Consider the following 27,399-nt stretch of genomic DNA (forward strand, 5'->3'; position numbering starts at 1 on the left):
CCAAGAAATATCAAGGATGACCATTAGCCAAAGAGTTATGGGGTAGTTTCTGTCTCAATACCCTAAAAAGGCCCTGCTCTGCCTATGTGTTAGATAAAACCCTGAGCTTCTTGAATTGTTCTTCTCAACCATCCACGTCAGTACAAATAAGCTCCCTCAGCTGCGAGGGCCCAAGGATAAGGATGCTTCTAAACCGTTGTCGCTGGGCATCTTACAGCAGTTAAAGAGGATGCAAAGGCAGCGAGGCCTACCAAGAAGCCAGCCCCTGCACCAGCCCTCTAGACATTTGGGGAACTCATGCCAGCAGACACTGGAAGGGTTCAGCAGACCAGCAAACTGTTGCTGTCAAGAACATAACGTGTAGTTTAACCAACTACACATTTAACCTGCTAACCTAGGATCCGAGAGTTAGGAGACAGCTGGGAGCACGGTGGGGGGGGGCACACTTGGAGGGTCTGTGACTTGACAGGCTTTGGAAATTTAGACTTGATTTCTCCAGGTAATGGAGATCCATTACGTTTTAAGGGTCTGGGGTTTGAGAGTGACCTGGGAGAAGATGGTGAAGTGGTTCTGAAGAACAAACCTGGCTACAGTAACTCCATGCTCCGCTGACTGCAAGTCACAGAATGTGACCTGCAGTAGCTTAAGCAAAATACCTTTATTCATTCATGCAAAAGAAAGTCTGGAGATAGGTTTTGGTAGTGTGACAAGATCCAAATCTACTGATGTAGTATGTAACTGCCACACGATACCTGCCTGACATTGTTGACTTAAGAAGCCCCAATAGATTTGTTTGGCTCTAAGATCAGGTGGTACTACTGACTAGGCTGTCTGGTGAGAACAGCTGACAGCAACACTTTGTATTTGAATCCCAGGAGGGAGCAGGCTTAGGTAGGTCTAAACAGAACAGAGCAAATGAAGAGGGTCCCACAGTCCTTTCAAGAACATCCTCCAATGACCTAAAGACCTCCCACAAGGTTCTTAAAGGTACAGAGCACTTTTATTTTCATACTGTGATTAAATCTTAACTTACGCTTCTAGGGGGAATAATTGAATGATGAACGGCACCCAGACAACAACTGGTCTTCCATTGGCTTCTTCTTCCATGAGCACAAGAGAACAGAGAAAATGAATTAAAATGTTCCTGTTTGGGCTGGTGAGATGGCTCAGCTGGCTAAGGCACTTGCCACCAAGTCTTACAGTTTTATCCTTGGGGCTGTTGTGGTAAAGATAATCAACTTCTGCAGGTTGTTCTCTTACCTCGACATGAGTGAACCCCCCAAATAAATTGGTTGTTTTTATGCAAGTGGACAAGAACTTTCTGGGTCTACACCAAAGTTTGTCCTCCCTTCTTCCTTCCTTCATCCCATTTCTTTTATGTTGTATTATAAATTGAACCCAGACCTCCCACATGCTAGACAAGTGCTCTACCATGGAGTCAAATATCCCCCCCCCCCAGTTTACTCTTCAGACGTCAGGCACATTTGTCTCCCCTTTCTGGTGGCTCTAACTCATATTAAAGCTCACCTTTAATACTCATCACAAACACAAAGACCCAGCAGCAGCCTCTCCTTCCAGCTTCCCACGATATAGTACTTTGGACATTTCTACACATGTCTCTTTTCCTAAGGTGACTTCAGAAATTCCTCATTGGATCGTCATGAATGACTGACACCAATCAGCCCGCTTGGTGGGTCTGGGACTCTGAATCCAACCGGACACTGGGTCTGGGAATGAGGCTGATCACATAGGTCCCGCTGTCTCAAAAGCCTTTGGGAATTCCCAGGATCGGAAGGGGTTAACATGCCATGTTCACTACCTTCCCTCACATGCCAAAGCTGAAGGGTTTTTCTTCCCCATGGTCCAATCAGGTGATGGACACAGGATGCTTGGCTGTCTGTGCAGGCTGGGCTGGTGACCTCATTAACTCCTAAATGGGCTTTTCAACTGGATTCCTCTCCTGAACGAAGTCAGATGTTAAAGGGGTCAATATCGATGGTGGGACTAAAATAACCATCTCTACTGTTACAGTGTATCGGAGGCTGCTGGGGCAAACAAAACAAAGCAAAACAAAACAACAACAACAAAAACCTCACCGAAAGCATGGTATTAAGGAATATTTCTCTCTCCTTCCAGCATCACTTTGGACATTTCTACATAAACCACTAAGGAGACTTCAGGAATTCCTTATAGTCCCAAGACCCAAGAAATTACCACCCCAAACACAAAATACCATGCGCCGGAGCCCCTACAAGCCTCCAGCAATCCCCATCACCCTGCTCTTTTCTGCACAATCGCCCAGTGGGATTGGAACCCATTAGTACTTTTCCACTCTGGTATGCCAACCAAGGGGGAAGGGAAAAGAGAAAATCAATTTCCTCCGTCATCAGCACATAGCTTTGCTGTGCTCTGAACTCATGGGCAGGTGGCAGTGTGCACTACATCCATGTCAGGGCTCCCCAGGAGACCCGCTGTGCAGGCACTCCCGGTAATGACCACTTCCAGTGGTTCCCCAGCAGGGCCTGTTGGGAGATATGATCAGGGTGACAAGAAGAAATGAAAACATCCACCCCTGGTATGCAGCCTGTTTCCTTTGCTTTTGGAAATGGTCCAGGGTGTCTAAAGTGCAGCTTGCATGGAATATCACAACACCCCTCCCCCGCCGCCTCTGCAGCCAAAAGAGGAGAAGAGTTGGAAAGGAAGAAGATGGGAGGCCTATCCTGTTGGCTAGAAAAAAGTATGTTGACAGGGAGCAGGTGGATTAAAAAGGCCCACCTGCATTTCCTTCCCAGAAGTAGATGCATTTTTTATGTGGATAAGGCAATAGTTTATGCACATTCACCAGAGTTCAACAGAGTCATTTTTGAAATCATCTAGGGACCCCACTAAGAATCTGGAGTGGAAACAGGGCTGCTGTGGGCTCACAACAGCAGAGCGCAACAGCTGGATGGCCCGGGGCTATTAATTTGCCTAATCTAAACCTCCCACCACAGAATCCATTAGAATTTAATAGCGGCCTTCTATCCGCATAGTATGGTTCCATTCTCCTAAGTGATTCCCTGTGCACTCATGGTTCCTTGCTGGAACACTACAATTAATTCACCCAGCACTTCCTCACTGCCTTCTGAACCACAGGAAGAAGACTGCAGTCAGCAGGAAACAGTGTTCCTCAGCCACAGAAAGCCTCAAGTCACTGAGGCACAGGGCCAGCAGATACAGCCTTGTGAACCACGGGACTCTGCTCTTGGCAGTGAAGCCCAGCTAGGTGACCACTTAAACTGCATTCTATTGAAGGTCACCAGGATATGTGTGCCTGCTCCAAACTGTGTCTCTGGGTACCAAAAATCTAAGTGGCCCACATTAGATGTGGCTGGAAGATGCTGTGCTAGGAGAGGCGGTAGCTGGATCGGCTGGAACTCTGCCCTCCTCTCCCATACACACAAAAGAGTGCCAGGTGCTGCAGTGTGACCAGAGTCTTGGAAACAACAAAGCTCGCAGAGATACTTCCAAGGGACAAGACTATCACCCCCTGTCAAGCATGGCAACCCAAATCAACCTAGGACAGCAGAGAAGAGGACTTACTTAGCACAGGTCATAGAAAACCTGGGAGACCCCTCCTCTCAACTTCCCAGGGGGAAGGGACAATCAAGTGGCAAATAAGCCCCCAGGAAGGCTTAACTGAAGGAAAGAGTCCTTGTTCATAACGCCCCCATCCCCTGCGAAGTGGGACTTGTGGGTCTCTATTCCTTCCTATCTTCCCTTTTCTGATAGTTTATTTTGTCTTTCTCCCTTCTAATCAATTCTACTGCCCCGGGACTTACACAATGCCTCCACCCTATGTAGGCAGGTCAGGAGCACAGTTGAAAACCCACACCTTCCTCCTTCAAGCTGCGGGCTTGGGCTGAGCTCTTAAAAGATGCCAAGGACAGTTTCGTGAGCTCTGCATGCCTGCACAGCAATCCCTAGCAAACAGACGCCGCCGTAACTAGGTCTATTTACTTGCAAGTGAGGGCGTCAAGGCACCAAACCTAGGAAATAGGACCCCCCATGAACCCAAGATCACACAGTTACGGAGAAGCGCCGTAAATTCTCACCCACATTACAATCTCCTTCCGATGAATGAACAGCTAGGCAGCCCTAACCTCCTCCACTGCAAAGGTTTATCCCCAGAAGCAGGCTCAGCTGAAAAACGAAAAGACCCCTGCGCGCCCTGTCTCTCCTCTTAACAGTTCACAGAAAAGTTTCCAGAAGAGATAGTCCCAGTGAGAGGACACGAACTAATAACCTAGTTTTTAGAAATGCCCTTTAAACCTACTGTTTAGGATCTATGACCCGCACTCTGTAAATTCCGTCTCCACTAGCCTCACCTCTCTATTAAAACAAGGAGGGCCAGAAAAACCGCAAGGCTAATCTAACCAAACCAAATCCCCAGCCCCAAACTGCTTGGGGGACCGCTCTAACTCAGGTTCCCACTGAGCCCAGCTCGGGACCGCGCGGTTGCCTGTCCATCCACGATGGAAAACCCGTGGCGAGCAGGCAGGAAGGGCGGGGATGTGGATGCTACAGAGCCAGGCTCTGCGGATCTGAGTCCTGGCCGCCCCGACCAAGGCTACAGTATATGCTATCCCTAATCCGCCGTGCCCCTCCCCCAGCCTCCCTAAATCCCACCTCGAGTCCCACGCCCTTAGAGGAAACGGTGGCTCTGCCCAATCACCCGCAGGGGGATCACCACCTCTCTCCACCGCGCACCGGACTGGGGCTCTTCTGGGCACCGCCACCCACGTCCTCTCGGTGCACGCCCATCGCCTAGTCCCCGGGGTTGACCCCACGGGCTTTAGGCCTCCCGGGAGTTCGTCCCTAGCTTCGCCCGCTTTTCCCGCAGAGACCCTCTTGTGGCGGTGATCCAGTGCCCGCGTCGCCTCCTCCGGAGTCTCTCAGGCCGATCCGGCCTCCACCCAGCCCGCTGCGGTCCACGTGGCTCGACAGTGCTATATTGGGCTCGCAGGAAGCCCCAAGCAAGGGGAAAGCCGAGCCGAGGCCGGGCGGGAGGGGCGAAGGGGCGCCGGGGCTCCAAGAGGCGGGCGCTGGGCGGAGGAAGGGGAGGGCTGCGCGCCGCGGAGGCGGCCGCGGGGCTGGGCGCGTCCAAGTCGCCGCTTGGTCCCAACGGCGGGAGAAGGCGGCCCCTCCCCGGACGCCCCGCCTCCGACTCCCGTTACACCCGGGGGAAGGTGTTCCAGAGGCCTCTCCCATCCTCACCCCGCCTCCCGCTTCCCCGGCGCTAGCCTCCGCCGGCGGAGCCCACTATGCCAGACACTTTCGACACTTTGCAAAGACAAAGAGCCCTAGACCGGAGGGAGGAGAGAGGAGGAGGCAGAAGAGGAGGTAGAGGAGGACCCGGAGGTGTGAGCTGGCCGGGGTGAGTATCCCGGACACATCTCCTTAGATACCCCTCCGAACCTCCTAAGTGCCCCAAGCCGGGCAACTCCGGCGTGTCTCCGGCGTTGGGTGAGTGCGCACCCAGCTGGTCGCTGTCCGGGTGCACCAGGGACGACTCCCCCTCGCGAGTTGGGGCTCGGGAAATTCCGCATGTGTTCTCTAAGTGCAGAGGTGCTTGTCCGGACCTCGGAATAGAAGGGGTGGGGAAGGGGCTAGGAAGGTATGACAGTAGGAGTGAGACCTAAGACCCTAGGCGCCAAGAGGGAGACACGAGGAGAGAGATCTCTGTCTCAGTCATGGCCACCACAGTGGTCTCAGGAAGAGTGTCAGGGAAGAGACTCCAGCTCTGGCGTTCCAGGCTCTTTGGCGCTTATTGGAGAAGCCTCCTGGAGCTCAGAGAGGGAGCCTACGGTGATTGAGGCAGCGATTCCCGGAGCGGCCGCGGTGACATTGCACCCAGTACCGCAGTAGATCCCCACCCGGGCCGCGGGTAGGAGACTCCATCAGGCGCTGATTGCCCACACTCTCTAGAGAAACATATGCCTTGAGCTGGGACATTGTGGGGAACGCTTGGAGGCCGTTGGTTATTTAGACCAGAGGTAGTGGGACAGTATCCGGATGGAGTATCCCAATCCGCTGTGAGCAGGCGCAGACCCAGGAGGAGGCTTTTGGCCCCCAGGACACCTCTAATCCCGCGTTGCTCCGGATCTCTGGGAGAAGTTGGTGCTTAGGACAGGACATCTGGATAAGGTGTTTTGGAAAGTGGGTGGCTTAGCGTTGGCAAAGGGAGCACGGAGAAGGCAACTCGAAACTTGGGAGTCTTCTTCAACCCCGTTAAACGCCGCAACTCCCAAGAAATAATGTGACAAAAGTTAGCAACTTGTCTGTATCTCCATAACGTGACCAGCGCAGGGCACGGTCCGCCCCTCTGGTAAGTGCACCAGGGTGGGGAAACGGTGACACTGTACAAGGCGAGTACTGTTAGCTCCAAATCGGACCGTTGCGCAAGCAACTTTCAGTCCTCGGAGTTTTTGTTTGTTTGTTTGTTTGTGAGGGTTTGAGCATGACCTTGCGGGAGGCAGCGCGTCCGAACCCGAGCTGGGCATTGAGTAGAGCGGTGCCCCCTTCGTGGTATAGGTCAGGCGTCTTCGCTCCGCCTCACTGCAAGGTTTCAGGAAAGGGTGCCCGGACTCATCCCCCCCCCCCCATCCCGTCTGCTGAAACCTGGAGTTTCTCCAGCCTCTTGCACAAGGGTCTTAGCCAGCTCCTACAGCCAGTAGGAATTAGTGGCACTCCGAGAGGACGTGCGCGCTCTGGAGTGCTAGAATGGGTGGGGGCTGGGCTGGCCACGGCATCTCGGAGGTTGATTCCCAGGAGACTTCAGTGACCCCGAAGACAGGAACAAGCTCGCTCAGTTGCCACATCATTCTCCAGACTTTTACTGTGTTTATTGGCCACCCTCTCCTCTCCCAATTTACCACTGTCGCGCGTCCCCACGCCCACATGGACTTGTGGTGAGACGAAGCGCCCACCCTCTCTGCGGCAGGTGAGGGGCGCTCCCTAACAGAAAAGCTGCTAGGAGCAGGGGACGAGGCTATGCAATCTCTGCCGTCGCTCCTGGCACATAATAGATGCTAATACTGTACTCAGTGAAAAGGCCTCTAGGACCGAAGGCTCAGACCAGAGTCAGAACGCCCCTCGTCCCTTACCATTACTACTAAATTTAAATTCATTCAGCGGCTTCTAGGAGCGCGCTGAGCACCTACTACCTCCCTCGCTAAACCAGTGTGCGTGTTTCTGGAAACTGCGGGCGGTGTCCCCTGATTTTCTTTCTTGGATGATGGCCCAGAGCGCCCCCACGTTTGAAAAAGAGAGATGCACTGCCCCCTGCCGGCTGCTTTGGAAACAACGGCTAAGCTAAGCTGTGAGAAAGAGAGACCAAAGCCTCAGGGTAGGGCCCCTGAGCCTCCCTGTACTTCCCCTTCCTGCCCCAAACACCAAAGTCTTGTCATTTTCTGAACTTCCGTGATTGGCTAAAAAAAAAAAAACAACACAACAACAACTAAAATTCACCGTTCTGTGTCTCATGCGTGTGCCTAAAATTGGATGTAGTAGGATGGAGCCTTTCTCTGTAAACATGTGATTTCGCCTCTCAGAGTCTCAGTTTCCTTTTCTGTAAAGTGGAGCCGTTACTACAGGCTCCAGAATGAGTCCTGCATGACTGTGTGTGGATGTGTACCGTGCCCTTCTGGGTGTGCGTGGATGTGGACAGGAGCTGACTAAAGAATGAAAGAATCAACAGTGGACTTCTTCCCTGCCCTTTCATTTCCGTCCCCTGCCTTATTTGTTGAGATCATACTGACCATCAAAGCCAGGGGGCCTGGGCTTATCAGGAGCTCCCCTCCCCACACTGACTTGGCTTCAGGCAGCAACATTCGACCAGATCTGGAGCTAGAAAACAGGAAGTGTTACAGGATGTGACCAGGGAGGTTTCTTTAAGGGTGTGAGCTCCCCTCAGCTGGCTTCTGCAGCACCAAGCAGAAGCTGACTTTTTCTGAGCTATTTGTGGATGGTGCTGGTGCCGGTAAGGTCTGCAGACGCTGGCTGTCACCACTCCAGCCAGTTGGGACCTCTGAGCAGTTGGCTGTCAGCAATGTCAGGAGTCCTTGATTCCCCCCAGGTAATCAAGTTATCCCTGTGTGGGCCCGGAAGAAATAGATGCCATGGAGGGTCTTAGATCCTCAGGTATGACCTTGTGACAAGTGAATCTCCATCTCTCCTTCCACCAAGCAGCCTATCATGTCAGGACTCTGACCTAGAAACAAGTGTCAGGCAGGCTTCACCAGGAAGGACCCCCCCCAACCAGATGTGTGCCTTTGATACCCACCCAACCCCCCCAACCCCATCAATTTACCTGTCTGGAACTGATGGCTCAAGGGTTTGTGTTTGGACAGGGCTTTTGCTTTGTGGAAGCTGAACCTTAGCTCTCATCCCAAGCCCTTCCCAGTCTCCAAAAAGCAAACAGAAAAGTAAAGTTCATCAGTCAACTTGTCCTTGTACAATGGTCTCTTATCCAGGTATTGCCCAAGATCCCCATTGATATCCAAGACCTTGGCTCCCATGGGGCGCGATGACAAAGTCCAAATTTTAAACTAAGCACAGCAAGATTAACCGTAACTAACAATGGGATAAAACAATTAGAGCGATATTCAACAATACTAGTTGCTTCAAACCTATCGTTTTAAAACTTCTAGAATTCTCTATGTCATATTTCTTTGAACTTCCGCTGATTGTAAGTTACTGAAAATTGGAAAGTGAGACCAGTGACAAGGGAGACTTCTAGAGGACTTGGCGCTGACTGCTTTGGGCACGGAGAGCTGGCCTGGTCGGAAGAAATCCAGAAACAGACTTTTCAGGTCCTTTTGACCCACATGGAAACTGCATTCCCCGTCACTAGCCTGAGAACCTGAGAGCTCGTGTGTTCTAATTTGGTCAGAAGAACCCAGACGTGACCCCGGTGAGAGCCTGCCTTTGAGTCTCAGTGCCAAGGCTCAGTTGCTTTGCAACGTGGCACCCAAGCTGTCCTGGGTCCTGGGTCTCAGTTTCACCCTGCGGAACGAGAAGCGGCTGTGGTGCTCTATTGACTGTCACCGGGGGCCTCTTTGTGAAGACAGTCCCCAACTTCCTTATGTTTGTTCAGATTCTTCCTCAGAACTAGGTTGCTCGGGGAGACTGGAGCATGTTACCCCCAGGTCACAAGCGCCTCCTTTCTCGCTGACTGGGAGGCTTCCTGTCTTTGTGAACCCTCTCTCACTTGGTCAGGCGTCCGCTACCAGTTTTCAGTGCTGGGTTTTGAGAGATGGTTTCTGACACCCGGCTGTGTATTTATTGCGATGTCTTGGGGGCGCCTGTGTGCAGACTGCAAAAGAGACCAGGGAGACCTCCTTGTCCATGAACTCAAAGTGATCTCGGACATTATTCTGTTCGATCCGTTTGCTTTAATGCAAACCTGTGGCATCCGGGGAAACAGCAGTAGAATGGTATGTTAACCCTTTATGCTCCCTGATCTCCAAACCCATTCATTGCCATCCGCTCACTTCTTGGAGTTCTTTTTGGAGACCCATCATCACCTATCATTGGAAAGTCTGGAATTTACTTCTTCTCAGCTTACGTTGGTGGGGATGGCTAGATTGCTATGATAGGCAGTGTTTACGGGGATTTTGTTTTGTTCCAGATACCTCAGAGGGTGCTAGAGATACCAGGAGTGGAAAAACACATGGTCCCTGAACTCTTGCTGTCCCAGACGTCTCAGTACTCTGGGGGGAGAGGCATGGGATGATAAAGAACCGTGGAGGTGTGGTATTTAACACAACCAAAGCCACTTGTGCTGAAAGGGCCACCAGACAGTGATTCCCCTCTTCTTGAGGGGTCCATAGAAGGAATCCTAGGGGTTACTAAGCCTCAGGAATGCAGGGTTTCTGCTATTGGTCTGCAGCAGAGCCGATGCCGTTTCTTGAATGGTGTCCTACAGATATCAAAAGTGTCGCATCCTGTGTATGCAAGAAAATAGAGCCATTAAGATGACAGGCTGCCTCTGGCTTCTGCAGAAAGAGGTGAGGCAACTGGAGGTGACAGGAACTAGGTACTTTGGCCTCGGAGTCCTTTACTGTGTCCCTTTCTCTGGCTGGTTTGTATGCTAGGACGGTTGGAGCCTGCAGGGCCCTCCCTGAAAGCCTCAAAGGTTATGGCTACAGGCCTCACCATGGTTGTGTGTGAAGCTGAGAGGCTGCGCTGGATTTGCTTTGAAAATGTATCTTAATGCTCTATTTTGAATATTTGACATACACCTGTACACATACCTCCCATGTAGATTTGAACAGCAGATTCGGGAGGTTGGAGTTTAAAGAACACAGCAGCCAGCAGTGAGAGAAAGTGCTAGCTCTCAGGGGGACACAGCCACAGGCTAGCTGGATGAACAGGGCAGGCCTTGGACCTCTGGGCTACGTGCTGAGTGGGTGCATGGGACTCTCCACTCGGTTGTGGGGATAGAGAGGAGATGAATGTGCAGGTTCACTCATGGAGGCTCCAGAGCCTTCAAGTTCCAGTCGAATGAAGTCTGTTTATCAGAAAAAGTGATGGTGTTGGGGTATGAGTCTGTTCTAAATGGTACAAAAAAGTTCGAAAGTTCCCGAAAACTCGTAGGGAAACCCTACAAATAGGCAGCTGATTTTAAGGTAAAACAGCTTATTAACCTCTTTGAACGTTCCCCACGCTGCCCTGGAGGAGCCTGTATTTCTTGTTCCTTTGAGTAGTCGAAAACCTTTAAAAAGCCCTTCTTCCCTGTGGAAGAACAAAAGTGCTAAATTGCTAAGTGGTCGGGCCAGGGACCGAGAAGTGTTCCCAAAGCACTGTTACCAGGGACAGTAGCCTATTTCAGAACACTTTAGGCTGACTGAGGGGAGAAGGATCACTTAGATCGAGGTTAAGGTGACCAGAATGGACTGAGTCTAGCCACTATGATCCTGGTGGCGAGGTATGGTAAGAAGGTTAATTTTAAATGTCTCCGTGCCGCAGTCTAGAATGAACCGAAAAGAGAGCCTCAATTGAGGGACTGCCTAGATAGGACTGACCTGTGGCCATTCTTTCTGAGGCTTGTCTGTTTTTATTGCTAATTGGTATAAGAAGACCCAACCCATTTTGTGTGTGCAATCATCCCCTAGCCACGGGGGTCCTGAGCTATATGAGACGAGAGAAAGTGAGATGGAAATTAGCTAACAAGCAGCATCTGCGCATTGCAACATCCCTAGTTTTGTTCTTGCCTCAGTGGCTGCCTGGAGCCTGGAACTTTAGATGAAAACCAACCCTTCAATCTTCTATGTTGCTTTTGGTCAGGGTATCTCTTATAGGAACAGGAATAAAAAGACAGCAGGAAGGCTCTGGTGTCGGGATGCTTCCCAGGTCAGGAGGCCAACCCAAGAAGGGGAAACTGGTGCCTGGGACTTAGAACTCCTGCATCTCGGGCCTGTCCTGGCTCATACGCTCGACCCTCCATGTCCTAAGTAGGAGACAGCAAAGTGAAAGGCCCTCCTGGCCTCCATCCCAGGTGTTAGGAAGAACCTGGGAGCAGAATTTTATGAAAGCATGTCTTATTTGCCACCCCTAAGAAGGATTTCAGTAGCATCTACTTTTTCTTAAATGTTTAGTGCATGCTCCGAAGTATGAAGTGTTATAAACATCTTGACATTTAGGGTTAGACAGGAAATTCAAGTGTAGGGTTGTATAAAGGACTTTTTTTCCCCCAGAGGCTGGGCAGGACCTGGGGGAAATTCGTCAGGAAATGACGCAGTACCTTCTCTGCGTCTGGAAAGGATGCAGAGAAAGGGGCTGGGATCCTGGATAACATGGCAGTACAAATTCCCAGAGGCCCTGGGGAGAGATGAAGGGGACTGGAGAAGAAATCAAACCCTTTGCCCTAATCCAGCCTGCTATGACCACCTTCAAGCTTCTGGAAATACAGCCTCCCAGAAGCCAGGGAAGCAAACAAGACATGGGGTGGGGGTGGGGGATTGTCTTTATAGTGTCTTCCTGAAAAGGGAAAATGGTGGGGGCAAGTATAGAGGGCCAGCTGGGTTGACCGAGGAGATCCAACCCTTACCTGTTGTCTCAGCTGATTATGCCACATCCTGAGTCAGCCGTAGGTCAGTCCAAGGATTCTGCAATGGTCAGTGAGAAGCTAGAGGGTAAATCCCTTAGATGGAGACCCTAAAGTTCTTAGAAGTCCTGGTTTAACCCATTGTATCAGATTGCCCCCATGTGTGTCAAAGATAAGATGGTAGCAAGGCCCTTTATTCCCTTTCTGTTGATAAAGCAAAATGCCTGGGGTTGAGAAATTGTAGAGGAAAGAGGTTTGTTTAGTTTATAGGATTGGGAGTTGAGAATTCAAGCAGCTTGGCATAGGCTCTGGTGAGGTTTCCTGGCTAAGGTCCTGGTGAATGGCATTAAGGATGGTGTACACTAGGGAGAGCTCACAGGAGTCAAAAAGCGGGTTAGTGTGGGGCTGGGCTAATCTGGTGTCCCCACCCCTTAAAGGTCCTACCTTCGCTTAACACTGTTTACTAAGGGCCGAGTGTCCAGCATGGATCCTTAGAGGACCCACTGAAACCACATCCAAACCCCGCACAAGGCCCTCAGCTTGTCCTGCCTCCACTCACCTCTCAATGGGAAGTGTTAAGGCTTGCCTGGGTTTCAGGACACCTCAACTAGAGACTGCCATTCAGCGACCAGGTCACTCACCTGCTCCCTGCCTCAGTTTCCTCTTTTGTCACACAGATCTACGTTGTACAACTGATGTCAAAAAGCAAGCTTGTTTATTAATAGTTTCACTGTACATCTTGGGTTGTAAGGATTTCCCAACAAGTGCTGGAGGTTTTGCGTATGTGTGTTTGTATTTGTGGATGGTGCGTGCATCTGCGTGCCCGTGAGAACGCATGCAGTGGTACATTCAGAAGTGAGAGTCGGACATGGGGTGTTTTCCCCCAATCCTTCTCTACCCTAGTGCCCTGAGATGGGGTTCCTCACTGATCCAGAAACTAATTGTTTTGTTAAGGCTGTCTGAGCAGCAAACTCTTGAGGTCCATCTATCTCTGACCCCTCAGTGCTGAGGTTACAGGTATGTACAGTCTTGTTTGGCTTTTTACTAGTGGTATGGTAGAGGTGTTAGTGGTGGTGGTGGTTGTGGTAGTGATAGTGTTGCTCATGGTAGTGGTGATGGTGGTGATAATGGTGGTGAGCATGGGTTATGGGAATTCAAACTCAAGTCCATCCCTGAAGCAAGCACATTTACTCATGGAGCCATCTTCCTAGCTCCCTAATGTCAGCTTTTCACTCCTAAGGTTTAATTTCTTGACAAGTTGGTGTGGGGACAAGCTGTGTCCCACAATGGCATTTTAAAAACCCATCCAAAGATCACATAATAAGACAAGAATATTTGCATGTTAAAAGTGTCTTCCAGTTGGTCTGGGGTTATTTGGAACTTTTTTTTTTTACTAGTTCTTTTTAATGTGTGTTTTTGTCTTGTTTTGTTTTTCTCTAAAATCTGAAGTTACTCAACCATATAAGCCTGAAAGGATTTTTTGAAATTTATGTTTGTTATTTTTAACTGTGTATATGTATGTGTCTCTGTGTGAGGATATGTGCACATGAGCACAGCTGCCCACAAAGGCCAGAGACATCAGATCCCCCTGGAGCTGGAGTTCCAGCTGATTGTGAGCCTTCTGATGTGGGTACTGGGAATTGAACTCAGGTCCTCGAAAGAGCAATATGTGCTCTTGATTGCTCCCGTCTGTAACTTGAAAGTTTTAAAGAGAATATAAAATTAGGGTTAAAAAAATCAAAAATAAAAATCAGGATTGGAGAGATAGTTTAGGGATTAAGAACATTAGCTGTCCTTCTGGACGACCCAGGTTCAATTCCTAGCACCCGCATGGCAGCTTACAACTGCCCGGACTCCAGTTCCAGGAGATCCAACAACCTCACACAGATATACATGCAGGCAAAACACCGGTCAATCAATGCTCATTAAAAAAAAATCAATTTGATCCGATTTTGCATGCTTTTAATCCCAGTAGCTGGTAGGCAAAGGCAGGTAAATCTCTGGGTTCAAGGCCAACCAAGACTATATTGTAAGACATTTTCTCCAAAAAACAAACAAACAAACAAACAAACAAATAAATAAATAAATCAGATAGACCATCAGAGCAATTGAATATAACATCAGTTTCAAATGATGTGGTAGGATTAAAAAGTGACACGAGGAAGGGACCGCTGGCATATGCAGAGAGAATACTTCCTTGGCTTTCACTAGACATAGTTAAGAAAAATCTAACCCAAATAGATTATATTGTAATAGATTTGGTTTCATTAAAACAAAACAACAGAATGCAATTGTAATGCACAAGGCACTAATGTAGCCAATTGACTACAATTTATCTCTGTTCATACGTACTTTGTAGAAAGCCCTTCAGAAAAAAAAATCATTAAAGTTAATAAATAAATTTAAAATAAATAAATAAAAAATAAAAACAAAGCAAACCTGTGACTTTTCTAACTGAAACAGAATGATTCCAAAATACTGTTTCATGCTCAAAAGGCCCTCATGAAAGATGGCAGCTCGTCTAATTGGCCATTTACTTTTTCAGAAATAAAAGAGTCAGTGGGAAGAAAAGAAAACCACAACTCCTTCTTTAGATCCCAAAAAGAATAGCTGGGAGCTTCAAGTAAATCTTCTAATTTCACTGGCCGTGTAGTGAAGGTCTCGTTCCTCTGCCCTGCTCTGGCAGACTGTGGCTATAGCAGGGCCTGAAGGAGCCTTCATCTTGGGAACAGCCAACCTCAGCTCCCACAGACTTAAATATCTGTAGCTGGGTAATTTTCTGAGTGTCACACTTGACAAAGGTTCTTCCCACTCTGCAATTACGCATGTAGACCATGGGACTCTGCGATGTCAGCATATAAAGGCACGTTTGTGATGGTCAAGGGACCACGCTCGAATTTCTCTTCTCTCCCTCCACTGGGAGAGTCCTGGGGATTCCAACTCAGGTAGCCAGACTTGGTAGCAAGGCCCTTCCCTGCTGAGCCATCTGGTTTGTCTTAGATCTTTGTCTTTTTCTACAAAGTAGGGAAGTAAGGTGTCTGGGCTCCCACCTGACCCCAGAGAGCCGTGATCATCACTCAACTTGGCCTAGCCTGCAAGCAAGTTCCCTGGTAGGAGTTTCTGACCCTTCTGATGACACTGCACCCCTGATCTTCACTGCAGCCTGGGTGGTCTCTATACTTTTATTCTGACTTCCTTCTCACTGATTCAGAAACTGGAAGCCGAGAGTCAGAGAGGTTAAGACACTGATGTAGATAGAGTTCCGTAGCCAAAAGTGGTAGCGTTGGAATTTCCTGGCACTTTCAGAGCCCAGACCCAGACCACATGCCGTGTACTTAGAGCATGATCCTGTACCCTGCTGCTCTGCACTGTGGAGGTTTGGGGGCTGTGGGTGAACAGAACCGCATCTGACATTACATCAGCTCCCAGCCCAGTCCCTAGATTTGCCCCATCTGGAGCATGATCATGGACTCAGTGCTTTGACTACCTAGTCAGATGGAGGTCCTGAGTCTCCCTACTTATCTTCTCCTGAGTCTAAGACCATAACTTCACCCAATGGTAGACTGGTACTTGTCATCAGCGTACCCCAAGAGTACGATGGGATGGCTTGGTTGGTTCTGAACTCGTTTGTCTTTGCTATCTTCACTTCCATCTCAAGTCTTTGATGGCAAGTGCTTTTTAAAAATTATCATTATTATTATTAGTAGTAGTAGTAGTAGTATGTGCCAGCATGCACTGAATCCAGATGGCGCCTGGGGACCAAGTGATGCCCAAAGCTATGGCAAATCTCCAAGAAGTGGAGCAGAGCTAAGCATCTAGTTTGAGAGCCAGACAGAGACTGCCCCCCAGCTTCCTAGACGGGCTCCTTGGGAGGCCGACCTCTTTCATTTCAAGTGAACTGAAGAGTGGAAGCCTGGGACTTCGCAAACCCTCCTTTTAATAACATCTTCACAAAAGACAGGAAGATGCGTCGTGCCTTTAGTGGAAGATTTTCTAATCCTACCACCTGGTGGAGGGTCAGAGGGGGAAAGCCGGTTGCTTGGGAAATATATTAGCTGCCACAGCCAAGAGCTACCCCGTGGGGGTGCAGAGCTGGAGGTTTCAAAGGCTCATCTTCAATGTAAAAATGTGTCCTTTCGGTCAAAAAGGAAATTAAAATGAAGTGAGAAGATAAGATTGGCTGCTAGTTGTCCTTGCCACCCACTTAATAGGAACTTCGGATAGAAAATACCTTTCCCGAGCTGCCAGGATAGACCAGCCGGTGAAAGTGTTTGCCAGGCAAGCCTGAAGACCTGTTCTGTCTCCAGAACCCAGGAGAAATGACTCCCACAGAAAAGTTGCCCTCAGACCTCCACATGTATGTCATGTCGTGTGAAAGCGTCCGTCCACCCCCAGCCCCCACATGCAGACACACTAAATAAAAAAGAAAGAAAAAAGAACTGCCTTCTGGAGTGCAAGCACTGGCTCCAACATAAAACCCCCGCGCTGCTTTCTTGTCTGTACCTGTGACCTGGAGCTGACTGGTAGAAGCAGCTGCGAGCCCAGAAGTACGTACAGGATTATACAAATGAAACTGATCCCTATGCCATGCCAAACCCACAAAGCAGAGGAAGCCCTGGAGGCTGTGGAGCGAGTTTGGAATATGGACACGCAGCATGGCTGGAAACCATCCTTGGGGTGCAGTCAGGGAGGTTTCGTCTTTGGCCCTGAGCTACGGGATCGTCACTGTTGCTTGGATTTGAGGATGCCACGAGCTGATCCTGAAATATAGCAAGTCACAGAGGTTGCACGCCGAGATAGCGTGAAACGGGAGTTATGAAATCCTAGCGGGTGCCCTTGTTCAACCTTCTCCTCCCCAATAGTTCAATTATTCATCTGCTGAGTCACTCACTGATTCATCGGCTCATGTGTTAAAATACTAGCTCTGCCTCTTCATAGCTGTGTGACCTGGAGCGAGGTGTTCAGCCGTTCTGTGCTTCCGTTTCCTCATCTGTGAAACAGAGGTCCTCACGGTGCCCGTCTTCCAGGAGGTACCGAGTGAATGCCAAAGGAGTTGCTACTCTGGAAGTGTTTGGAAAGGGTTGCTGGAGCCGTGCTCTGAGAGACACTCTCAACATTGTAGTGCCTGGTAGAGCACTCTTGCTTAGCCGCTCTAGGGCCATTTCCTTGGCTAAGCTCCTGACTGGGCCTTCACACTCTGCATGTAGGGGCCTCGCTATCCACAGAGGCTCCGTAGGGTGGAAAACCTTTCTTCACTCGTCCTTTGAAACAGGGGAACCTTCCAGAGGAGGCAGCAGGCTGCAGCTCTCCTGGGTTTAAGACATCAGAGAGTGTTTGCTGGTCACGGGAAGCAAGCGAAAGTGCGAAACAGCCTCAGGGCCTGCACTTTATTCAGCTCAGGCCAGGCCCTCAGGTGCACTTGCTCCAGCCCTTTTGTGGTAGTGTCCCTATTCCCATCTTTCTCTCCTCACCTGTCAGAGTGGGCCAAGAAGCAGGCCTCTATGTGGCTGCCAGGCTGCTGCCCCACTGACCCTTCTCAGCGAATACTCCCACAGCCTGTTCTGCCCCTTATCTATGTAAGTACCTCCCAGGAAATGCACCGGTTGGCTGTTCTGGTTGATTCGTTTCTCCTTGTGGGTAGGACTGGGAAACATAATCGTTATTGCTGTTTTTACAGTGAGAGACAGAGGCTTGGAAGTCAGTCAAGATTTAAGTCTCCAGGGCAGGACAGGTAGCTGGGGCAACATATTACGTACTTTGTCTACCAACTTGTTTCCTTCTAACACACTAGTCTGAATGGGGGAGGCAGGGGGATGACTTCATCTCTGCTGTATTGAGTCCCCTGCTCGTCTCCCTGTACCCCTCTACCTCTTTGCCCCTCATTCTTTCAATGAGATAAGGGCCAGAAACAGACAGTCCTCCCCCTCCATACACTGAGCTGTACTTTTGAGAACCAAAAATAGCATGGTTGGGGGTGGCACTCCAGGTGACCTACACCAGAGGCTGAGTCCATGGTTTTCATGGCCATAGGCAAGGGTGTCTTCCCTTGGTTCCTCTGTCCCCGCTTCTTCCATCTGCCCCTCCCTCCCATTTTTCCACTTTCCTTAGTCCATCTTCCACCATTCACAAGACTACTTTCACAAGCCTCCTCCTTTAAAGAAAGGGTTGGCTAGAAAACATTGCCCATGTCTCACAGCTCCCCAGCGTCCTTAGGAGACGATGAGAACGTACACTGAACTGCACCTGATGCCCAGAGAGGAACCACTTCAGAGGAAGCCGCCGCTTCCTCCTCTGAAAGCCAACTCCGTTCACCTCTTAGGAATGGCAAGGAACGTCCTACCTGGAGTCTGGGACGTCCTTCATCCCCATCCAAATCCCCAAAGGAGGAGTAGGCTGAGGCACCGAGTGACTAGACCATCTGCCTGCAGCCCCGTGACAGCAGGGAAAAGTACACATCCTTCTTTCTCTATGACCACTGTTCTCATCAGTTCCACCCTGCAGATGAGGAAAAAGCAGGCTTAAGAGGCGGGAACAGTCAGAGGATGCTCAAAAACAGAATTTAGAGACTCGGGTGCTGGAGCTGGGATCCTGCCCTGCTGCTGGAGGAATAAACTCAGTGTTCTCTTAGATGGGCTGCCTGGCCAAGCCGTCTCTACTCATTTTCCCAGTAAACCAAAGCCAATATCGGCAGAGTGATGGGTAAGGGAAGGCACCTAACTCAAGGTGGGGGTCATGAGCTGGGGGATGAGCCAGGTTCACTTCATAGCTATGTTTCTGTAGATCTGTCTTCGCAGTTGGCATCAGGGTGATGCTCGGCTCAGAATATGCATGTTGGAGGATCCTATCCAGGGGAGCCCTGGCTTTGAATTTCACCTTCACCCATTTCTGTGTGGCCCCCGAGTAAATGATGGAACTCCGTCACATCCTCATTTTCCCACATCTGTGAAATAAGGGTGGACTAAAAGTTTCAGAGTTGCATAATAAAGGTGGAGAGAAATTTTGCACATGAAGTACTTCGCATGGCACCAGGCTCAACTGTAGACGCTGTGGTTGGTGATAATATTTCTCTCTCAAAGTAGCCAGACCTCAGCATTTGACTTTCAGATTAAAAAATGCACCTCGTTGTGAGGAGTCCAGTGTACGGAGCCTTTTTTCAGATACAGAAGCTGAAAGTTAGGAAAGAAAACTCCCGTGTTAACAAGTCTGTGGCTCCGTACCTGAGATTTGTACAAATTCATGTGAATTTCACTCTCACACCCAGAGGAGAACCGTCCTGCTCACCAAGCACCTTGCCTATACCCTTCACATCAGCCTGTGGTACCTACTCTGGCTTTTCTAGGTCTCCCCTCCAGCTCTTGCTAGTTTCTCTGTCTGTTCTTATTCCCCAGACAGTTATCCCTTTTGCATTCAGATGCAGCCAGGCCCTCATCACATTGATCCCATTGTTCAGGAACATCATGTTTGGGACAGGACTCTAGGTAGGAAACGACACACTTGCACGTTCATCATCTCCCACACTTGCACGTTCATCATCTCCCACAGTGTAGAGAATGGCATGGCTCTATGTGTCTGAGTCTATGTCCCCTCCCTCCACAGTGTACTCCTGGAAGGCAGTGCTCAAATTGCTACTGTTGGCCTCATTAGGGCAAAGTAGCATGTGACACAGCCCAGTTAAACCATTTAAGTGTTCACATGAAGTAAATTGTGCCAGTTCTGGCCTTTACAAATGAGTTTAGCCATGCCTTGGTTTCTATTTCAGACTCCTGACTGTGCTCGTCAGATGACAAAGTTGCTTAATCCCAGGCCTCCATATATAGTCATGCTCAAAATAACAAAAATTGACAGAATTCCAGCATGCACGCGCACACACACACATGTACACATACACAATGAAGGACAGTTTAACAAAGTGCCAGTCAACACTTAATGATACTACTTGTTAGTCCCACTCCTGTTTTACTTAGTTTTATCAGAGTGATTTCTTGTTCTTTGTATAATTTTAATCCTTTAATTTTTTTTTTGTTTGTGCGTTCATGTGCATGCGCCTATGTGCGGAGGCCAGAAGTTGATGGTGGTTGTCTTCCTGGAATTGTCTGCACCTTAGTCTTTGAGAAGGAGTCGCATACTGAACCTGTAAATCCCTGTCTCAGTTAGGCTGGCTGACCAGCAAGTCCTGCAGGCCTGGCTGTCTCTGGTTCACATTGGGGTTACAGCTACACGCTACAGTGTCTGGATTTTATGTTGGGTTCTGAGGATCCAAACTCAGGCCTTCATGCCTGTGCAGAAAGCGCTTTAGTCTCTGAGCCATCTCTCCCAAGCACTTGCTAGTTCATCTACTTCCCAGCACGGCCCTGCAAGACGGTTGAAGCAGGCGTACTTTGCATCTTAAGCACAGGTAATTCTGAGAAAAAGCTATTTTTCTGAAATCACACAGTTGACTGGACGGCCCTTCCCTGTGGTGCACCTTAAGGCATCTATATTGTGTCAGAACATGACATGTCCACGGGCCCCTGAGTAAAGAGTCCTGTAATTCATAAATGCAGGGAGAGTGTCGGGCCAGACAACATTAAAAGTTACTCAGACAATCATTTTCTGCTTGGAGGGGAAAGAGCTATGATTTATTAAGTGAACTGTCTCTCCAGGAATGATGTTTTGAGTTTTATTTCCAGTTCCCTGTCCTACTCTGAGAAGGAACAAAATTGGAGAACAGTCTCTTGTGAGATTTACTGTGCAATGCTGTGCAGTCGAAAGACTTGCCTGGTGACACGCGGGGACTGTGAACGGTGGATGCGCTAATAGGGTCAAAGAAACAGCGACTTATGGGCTCAGAGCGGGGAATAAGAACACAGAGGAACATAACCGTGATTTGTTTAGCTGCAAGTTGTCCTCGTCTGTGCTCCAGTTAGTTGGTAAATGTTTTCCTTGTCTCTGAGTGTCCTGGTTGGAATTCAGCAGCTTGGGTTGGTACTCATGCTGCCTGGGAGATGGGTAGGACGAAGAGGTGAGGTTGCTTGGAACAAGCTGGAATCAACACTCTTCACTCCACAGACTAAGTGAACCAGCTGAGTAACAGCCACTCTTAATCCTTAAGGAAGCCACTCCCTCAGAACTTGGATTTCCTTTCTTTAGTCTTGGGAACTTGTTTCTGGCTTCATAGAGTATTAAGTATCGTGTCTGGCTTTCTTGTGTATGTAGCTCCTGTTGGTGTTTCATTGGTGAGGGTTTAGTTGTCATCTTAGTTGGAAGTCCCCGTGAAAGCTTCAGCCTGGACAAAGAGAGGCATGCCATCAGGGCCCGGGAAAGACAGAGCTGCAAGGTGGCCTTTCCACAAAGAGTTTTGGGGACTTGTGTTAAGAACTACAAGGGAAGTCACAGTAATGAACTGGCTGTTCCTGGCGTCGGCCACTGGCTTTCGCTGTGTTTGTGACCTCAGTGCTATGACAGCGAAGGGGAGCCACTGAGGCTGTGGGAGGTGAACTGAGCTTCCATGCCCAGAGATGCCTCCTATTTCCGCTGCTTTGAGGCAATGTCTGCTGAGAGAGTCAAGGCTTCCTCCAACAGTTGCTATGAAGCAAGACTCTCTCCGGTTGTTGCTGAAAAGCGAGGTCCTTCTAGCTTTTAATGGTGATCAAGGCGCCCTCCAGCTGTTGATGAGAGGCCAGACTGCTCGGTGGAGGTAGTAGTGGCCAGATGGTAAGGGGGTTGGGACTGGGGCTGGGGGCCCCTCCCCTGCAGCTCACTTAGGAGAAGTTGGGTTTTTTTTTTTCCATACTGATAGCCCTTCTGCTTATGTCTCTTCTGCCTATCTTCCCTGTAAACATCCTGTCCCATCAGCAGCTCCTGACAGACTGTTTATAGTCAACACCGTGTGTGGTTTCCAGAGCCAGACCTAAGCCTTTAGACAAAGCTGACTTCTGTTGATCACTTATCTGCCAGTTCTTTACAGCTCTTGAATCAGCTCTTGAATCCCCCTTCTCCTCTTGTCCCAGCCCTGTCTCCTGCACCATCTCCTGTAGGCTAGCTTCCTTCCTAATTTGCCTTGAACTGCTAAAGGGAGGTACCAGGCTGGGTATGTGGTTAGCAGTGTTTCTCTGCAAGATGCATAGTCCAAACCCGAGGGCCTGATACAGCCCACTACTCTCATCTTCCTGACTCTGAGTAGATGCATACTTCTGACTTAGTTTGGATGTATCTGACATCCTCGTAAGCAAATCTGGTGCTTACCTAGGCTAACAGGAGAGACCAAAGCTTCTCCATGAAGTCTGATATCCTCCATAGGGCCATCCCAGGCCAATGAATGTGGTGGCAGAATGAGTCCCTGCAGTGAGGAAGAGGATTTGTTGCATGAATATTGTTTTAGCTGAATGTATCCAGGGAGTGGAACCTGGGGCCTCCTGAATACTAAGTATGCGCTCTACTGCTAAGTGATGCCCAATCTCTGCCTTATTCTATGTTTGTGCCTTGGTGCTCTGTCCATCTGCTATTTACTACTGCGAAGTCAATCTCAGGATCAAAAGGTGGAGGAATGGGCTCTCCTTGTGAGGGAAGGCGGAACCGCTGTGAATACGGATAGTCTGAGAAAATTGGAATTCTCTCTGCAATGATGGTCATAGTGGGACAGGGTAGCTGTTTCCTGTCCTCTACTGCACTCATGGTGCTAGGCTAATTTGCATACTCTCCAAATTCATAATATGGGAATCTTTGGGACGATGGCCTTGGTGATGTCAGCAATGCATTGCTGAGCGGCGACCAGCCAAAGCCCAGTGAGTCTCTGCTGTTACCCCCTGTCCAATGATTCTCTTCAGCTTTCATGCCTGCATTCTGGTTTTCCCAGTCCTTGCGGACCCTTCCCTGAAGACTATTGTTTTTATAAAAGTGACATTTCAGGTGTGGTAGTGGCTAACATCTCATGCCCCTTTTCTTTCACATCCTTTTTTCAGGCCAACTTGTTCACTTCCTCCTCCATTCTCCTGAGTGTCCCTTGCAACCTGTGTACCGTTGCCAGGCATTTTCTGTGCAGTTCTCTGTCCCACCCCACCCCTTGCAAGCAGGAGGTCTGAGTTGGTGGTTTTGTTCTCCCTCCTTCAGTCATGGGACCATAGCACTGTTGGAGCTTTCTCTGTAGTGTGAATGTTTGGGTGGGAAAGTCAGTGAGTGAAGTCCTTGTCATTGTCTTGAGTCATCTCAGAAGGGCCTCCGGTGGGATTAATGCCAAAACTAACCCATCCTTCCTCTCTGCTTTGCATTTTCAGCTGTGACTTTGGTGAACTGAAAATGCCATCCAGAAGCAGCTGTCACCTGCCGGGGCAGTGCTGAGCAAGGGGTCAGTGCTGTGAAGCTGGATAGTTGTATCTATGAGCCAGAGGTAGACAGTGGCTCAGCCTCCTGAGGTGAGTCACATGAGGGAGACGTGCCGTCTTTTCCAGACTCTCCCCCAGGGCTGTGCTGTGGATTGCACTGGGGATAAGAACAATATGCTGTCTTTTCCACCTTTGGAATTGTGTTGAGGGATTGGTGAGGAGATGAGACATGCGCTGTGTTTTCCAAACTCTCCTGTGGGTTATGAAGCAGAGCACAGGGTGTTGCCCTGTTTCCTTAGACTCTTTGTAGTGTAGCCTGCCAGCCGTGCGGAGCAGTGCCCACAGAGGGGACCTGTTTTCCCTGTGATGTACAGAGCAGGCTTCTAATGGAGAGCTTTGCAGTTCTCGTGGAAACTCCTAAGAGACCCCAGGACTTTGAACATTCTTCCATGACAAGTGGCCATCATTACAAGTAAGGCCTGGCCCGATGCTATTGCATTCTACATCAAGTCTTATGCGATGGCTCTAAGGACAGACCTGGTGAGACTCGGTTGCTTTGTATCCTGGACATCTAGATCTGAAGATAGCCTGGCAGTTGTGTGGAATCAGTGTTCTGTCAGTGCCTTGATGCCTCTCAGGGAAGAACGGTGTGGCAGCCACAGTGAGGACCTGTGCATATGCGTTCCTACCGTACATTCTGAGCATAGTGCTAGCAAGGATGTGTGTATCTGTGTAAGACAAACACACGTGTTTATATGTGTATAAGTGTGCATCCATATCTATACATATCATCCAGATTATTACTAAACAAACCACATTCATTGCTAACTTTTCTCCTCACGGACAGAAGCAACTTAAGAAAGTGTGTATTCTAGTTTACGGTTTGAGGTATAGTCAGTCCACTGTGGCAGAGAAGTTATGGTATCGGGAGCATGAGGCAGCTGGTCATGTAGCACCCACGCTTGGGAAGCGGAGAGAGATGAATGCTGGTGTTCAGCTTGCTCTCTCCTTGTGTTTTAGTTCAAGACCCCAGCCCATGCGTTGGGTACCACTATGATTAGGGTAGACATTCCCACTTCAGGTAATTCAGCCTAGAAGCCCCCTCCCGCAAGACATGCCCAGAGATTTATTTCCATGGCAGTTCTAAACCTTATGAAGCTGACCATTGTGTTGACTTATATGCAGTCACCGTCTTGGAAGTTTCTGCCGATGACGCTAAAACATCCACGAAATTCCAGTCTACGTTGCTATTAAACGGCTCAGTACTTCTCCAAATACCACTTTATTGAACTGTCCGTCATGCCACGTGGCACTGCCACAGAAAGCAGCCACTCACGGTGAGTGGCCAGCTGGCCTTTCTTGATGGACACCTCTCCCATATACGACCCCTGTATATGGCCCAGATCACCCAAACCCAGCCTTTTAAAGGAAGGTACACAGACAACACCTAGCCGTGTGTGGTCCCAGTGCGAATGCAGCACATGGCCTCTTGTCCTGAGCTCAGAGTGGGAGGAAGACTTGAACTCTCTTCTCTTGTCCTGGGTTTGCCCGGCTGAGCTGCATTAGCGAGGAAGCCTTAGCATCAGCACAGCTGTGTTTCCGGCATCACTTGACAAACACTCGTTCCGCTCACGTGTCCACAAGTGTTTCTGAGCTCTTGGATGTGGCAGGTGCTCTTCTAGACTAAGGCCCAGAAAGTGCACATCCTAGCCAGGAGTGGCAAAGGAGGAAGGAGGAAGCATGCATAGAAGTGGCAGGATAGTGGGCACGGACCCCGGGGTATGGAGCATTGCCTTTGTGTGGGCACCAGAGGTCTGTGCAGGTGTCTGTAGTGAGCTTGACCCCACTGCTGATGGGTGAGAAACATTGGAGGGAAAACAAGGACTGTGCGTCACTAATCGCGACAAGCATGTTTCCTCCTTAGCAGGGGCTACGACCCTGTAGAGAGCCAGGCCTGTTCCTGCCTGAGTCACGTACGCGAAAGCTCTCAGGGCTTATTTCCTCTAAAAACAACAGGCTGTGTTATCAGCCAGAGCAGGGACAGCCTGCACGCCAGGCTCAGTAGCCGAGATAAGAGGGCCTTGGTGTTGTCCCCAGATACTGACCTGGGTGGGGAGGACCTTGGGGAATTTCCTTTGCTGATAGCCTTTGAGAAGAAGGTGGCAGTGTTCAGAGCCTGTGCCTCTTCCCTGGAAGAGGAAAAGACACAAGCAAGGGAGAGTCTTTGCATGTCCAAAGAGCTGTCAGATGGCAAAGAACTAAGCTGGTACAGAGAACTTAGTGAGTAAGCCCACTGAGGAGAGTGTAGAAAAAGGAGATAACTTTTGTTTCTGTCTGTGTTTCCCTTCCTCAGTTGCTTGGCAGTCACTCATGGGCACCTCCAGCCCTGGGGCTTTGCTGGGCACTGGAGGTGCAAGGAGTCAGCGGGCGCCATACCTCTGGGACGCTGATAGCCCAGGCAGGGAGAAATACATCTACCAGTTAGTGGCAGGCACGGGACATAGTTCTGGCTTTGTGGAACCTGAGGCATATGCAATTTGGAGTGATCTGTAAAGAAATAACATACTAAGTCATAGATTTGAAATAAAACATAAGCCTTGATAATTGGGGTTCTCTGGGGGATGGGGTACCATTCCCCTGGTGTGGGACAGTCTCAGTCTCCAGTGGATTTGCAGCTGAGAGACTATCAGGCTTTCTCTCCTGGGTCTCTGGAGGTTGTATGTGTGGGGAGCAGGTCGTCTGCTAAAGCCTGGACATAGCCCGAGAAGGAACGCCATTAGGAGGACAGGAACATCCACACTGGTGTTGCATGACATGGGTGTTCCTGTCTTTATTTTCTGACTGGTGAGATGGTATAGTCTTTTGTTCCATTTGTGCTGGTAAACTGTTCTAAGGCATAGTCTATCTTCAGGCTAACTGTGGTAGTTTGAGAATGGCCTGCCCACCCCCAGGCTCATGTATTTGAATGCTTAGTCACCAGGGAGTGGAACTGTTTGAAAAGGATTAGAAGAATTAGGAGGTGTGGCCTTGTTGGAGAAAGTATGCTGCTGGGGGTAGGCTTTGAGGTTTCTCAAGCCCACACCAAGCCCAGTATCTCTCTGTGTGTCTGTCGCCTTCAGATCAGGATGTAAGGCCCTCAGCTACTCCACCAGCACCATGCCTGTCTGCTTCTTGTCATGATGATCATAGACTAAGCCTTGAAAACTCTAACCCAAATTAGATGTGTTCTTTCATAGGAGTTGCCTTCATCGTGGTGTCTGTGCATAGCAACAGAAAAGTAACTAAGATGCTAACCTAGTGATCCCACTTCCAGGCTGCATACTAGGGATCAGCCGAACTGTTGAAGCACCGAGCTGTAGTTGGGGGAGGGGGGAGCTTGTTGACGGAGCATATGGGAGTACCTCCAGAAACTTGGTTGGAGGTCAATTCTAAGAGTACCTGGTCAGCCTGGTGGGAACTAGCTATTGATAAGCCAGGTGTACACCACTCATCAAGAACTTTTATTTTATTTTGTATAGGTGACTTTGTATAGTGTTTCCTTAGAAACTATATAAGCCTTTTATGGAACAGAGGGACGGGGTGGTTTAGTAACGTATTCCCAGGCACATGGCTCCTAGCTGGGCTTTGAAGTTGGGGTGTATTTCCAGAGCCGTGCCCACCAGCTCTGTTGCCTCTCCAGGATCCTTGTTTCTAATTCTTTTATAGCTTCTAATACATCAGGGAAATAGCCTGAATGGGCAAGTTCAGGAACAGGGTTCAATAAAATACAACTTAGAATGGAGTCATTCATAGTGAGCCCACGTAGAGTTTTCCCTAGAACGCCCAGATGTTCCGGGTGTTGGATGCTAAGGGGAAAGCCCCACGTATGTACAGAAAACAATGAAGAGTGGGGGCTGGCGATGTTGAGTTCTCCCTCTGACTTGTATATGCTCAGTTGAGCTTGTTACAGCAGGCTATTTACCCACACGTCCGAGCACCTGTTCCATTGTCCCGATCCTGAGAACACTGCAG

The 27,399-nt window shown here is 49.4% G+C and overlaps 1 protein-coding gene across 3 annotated transcripts in view; it reads left to right on the plus strand.

The window, feature by feature from the left end:
* Positions 1-5,234: 5,234 nt before the first annotated feature.
* Positions 5,235-27,399, plus strand: part of St3gal1 (ST3 beta-galactoside alpha-2,3-sialyltransferase 1) — a 70,920-nt gene continuing 48,755 nt past the window's right edge. Inside the window, exons 1-2 of one of the 3 annotated variants that reach the window (XM_013348948.2) lie at positions 5,235-5,416; positions 23,341-23,478. The gene's annotated coding sequence lies outside the window, so the exon portion shown is untranslated. Of the gene's footprint in view, positions 5,417-5,890; positions 6,368-23,340; positions 23,479-27,399 lie in introns of those variants that run through there. The other 2 variants (XM_026782697.1, XM_026782698.1) reach the window with 2 other exon arrangements.

The sequence above is a fragment of the Microtus ochrogaster genome, chromosome 15, assembly GCF_000317375.1.
Source record: "Microtus ochrogaster isolate Prairie Vole_2 chromosome 15, MicOch1.0, whole genome shotgun sequence".
Taxonomy (NCBI): Eukaryota; Metazoa; Chordata; class Mammalia; order Rodentia; family Cricetidae; genus Microtus; species Microtus ochrogaster.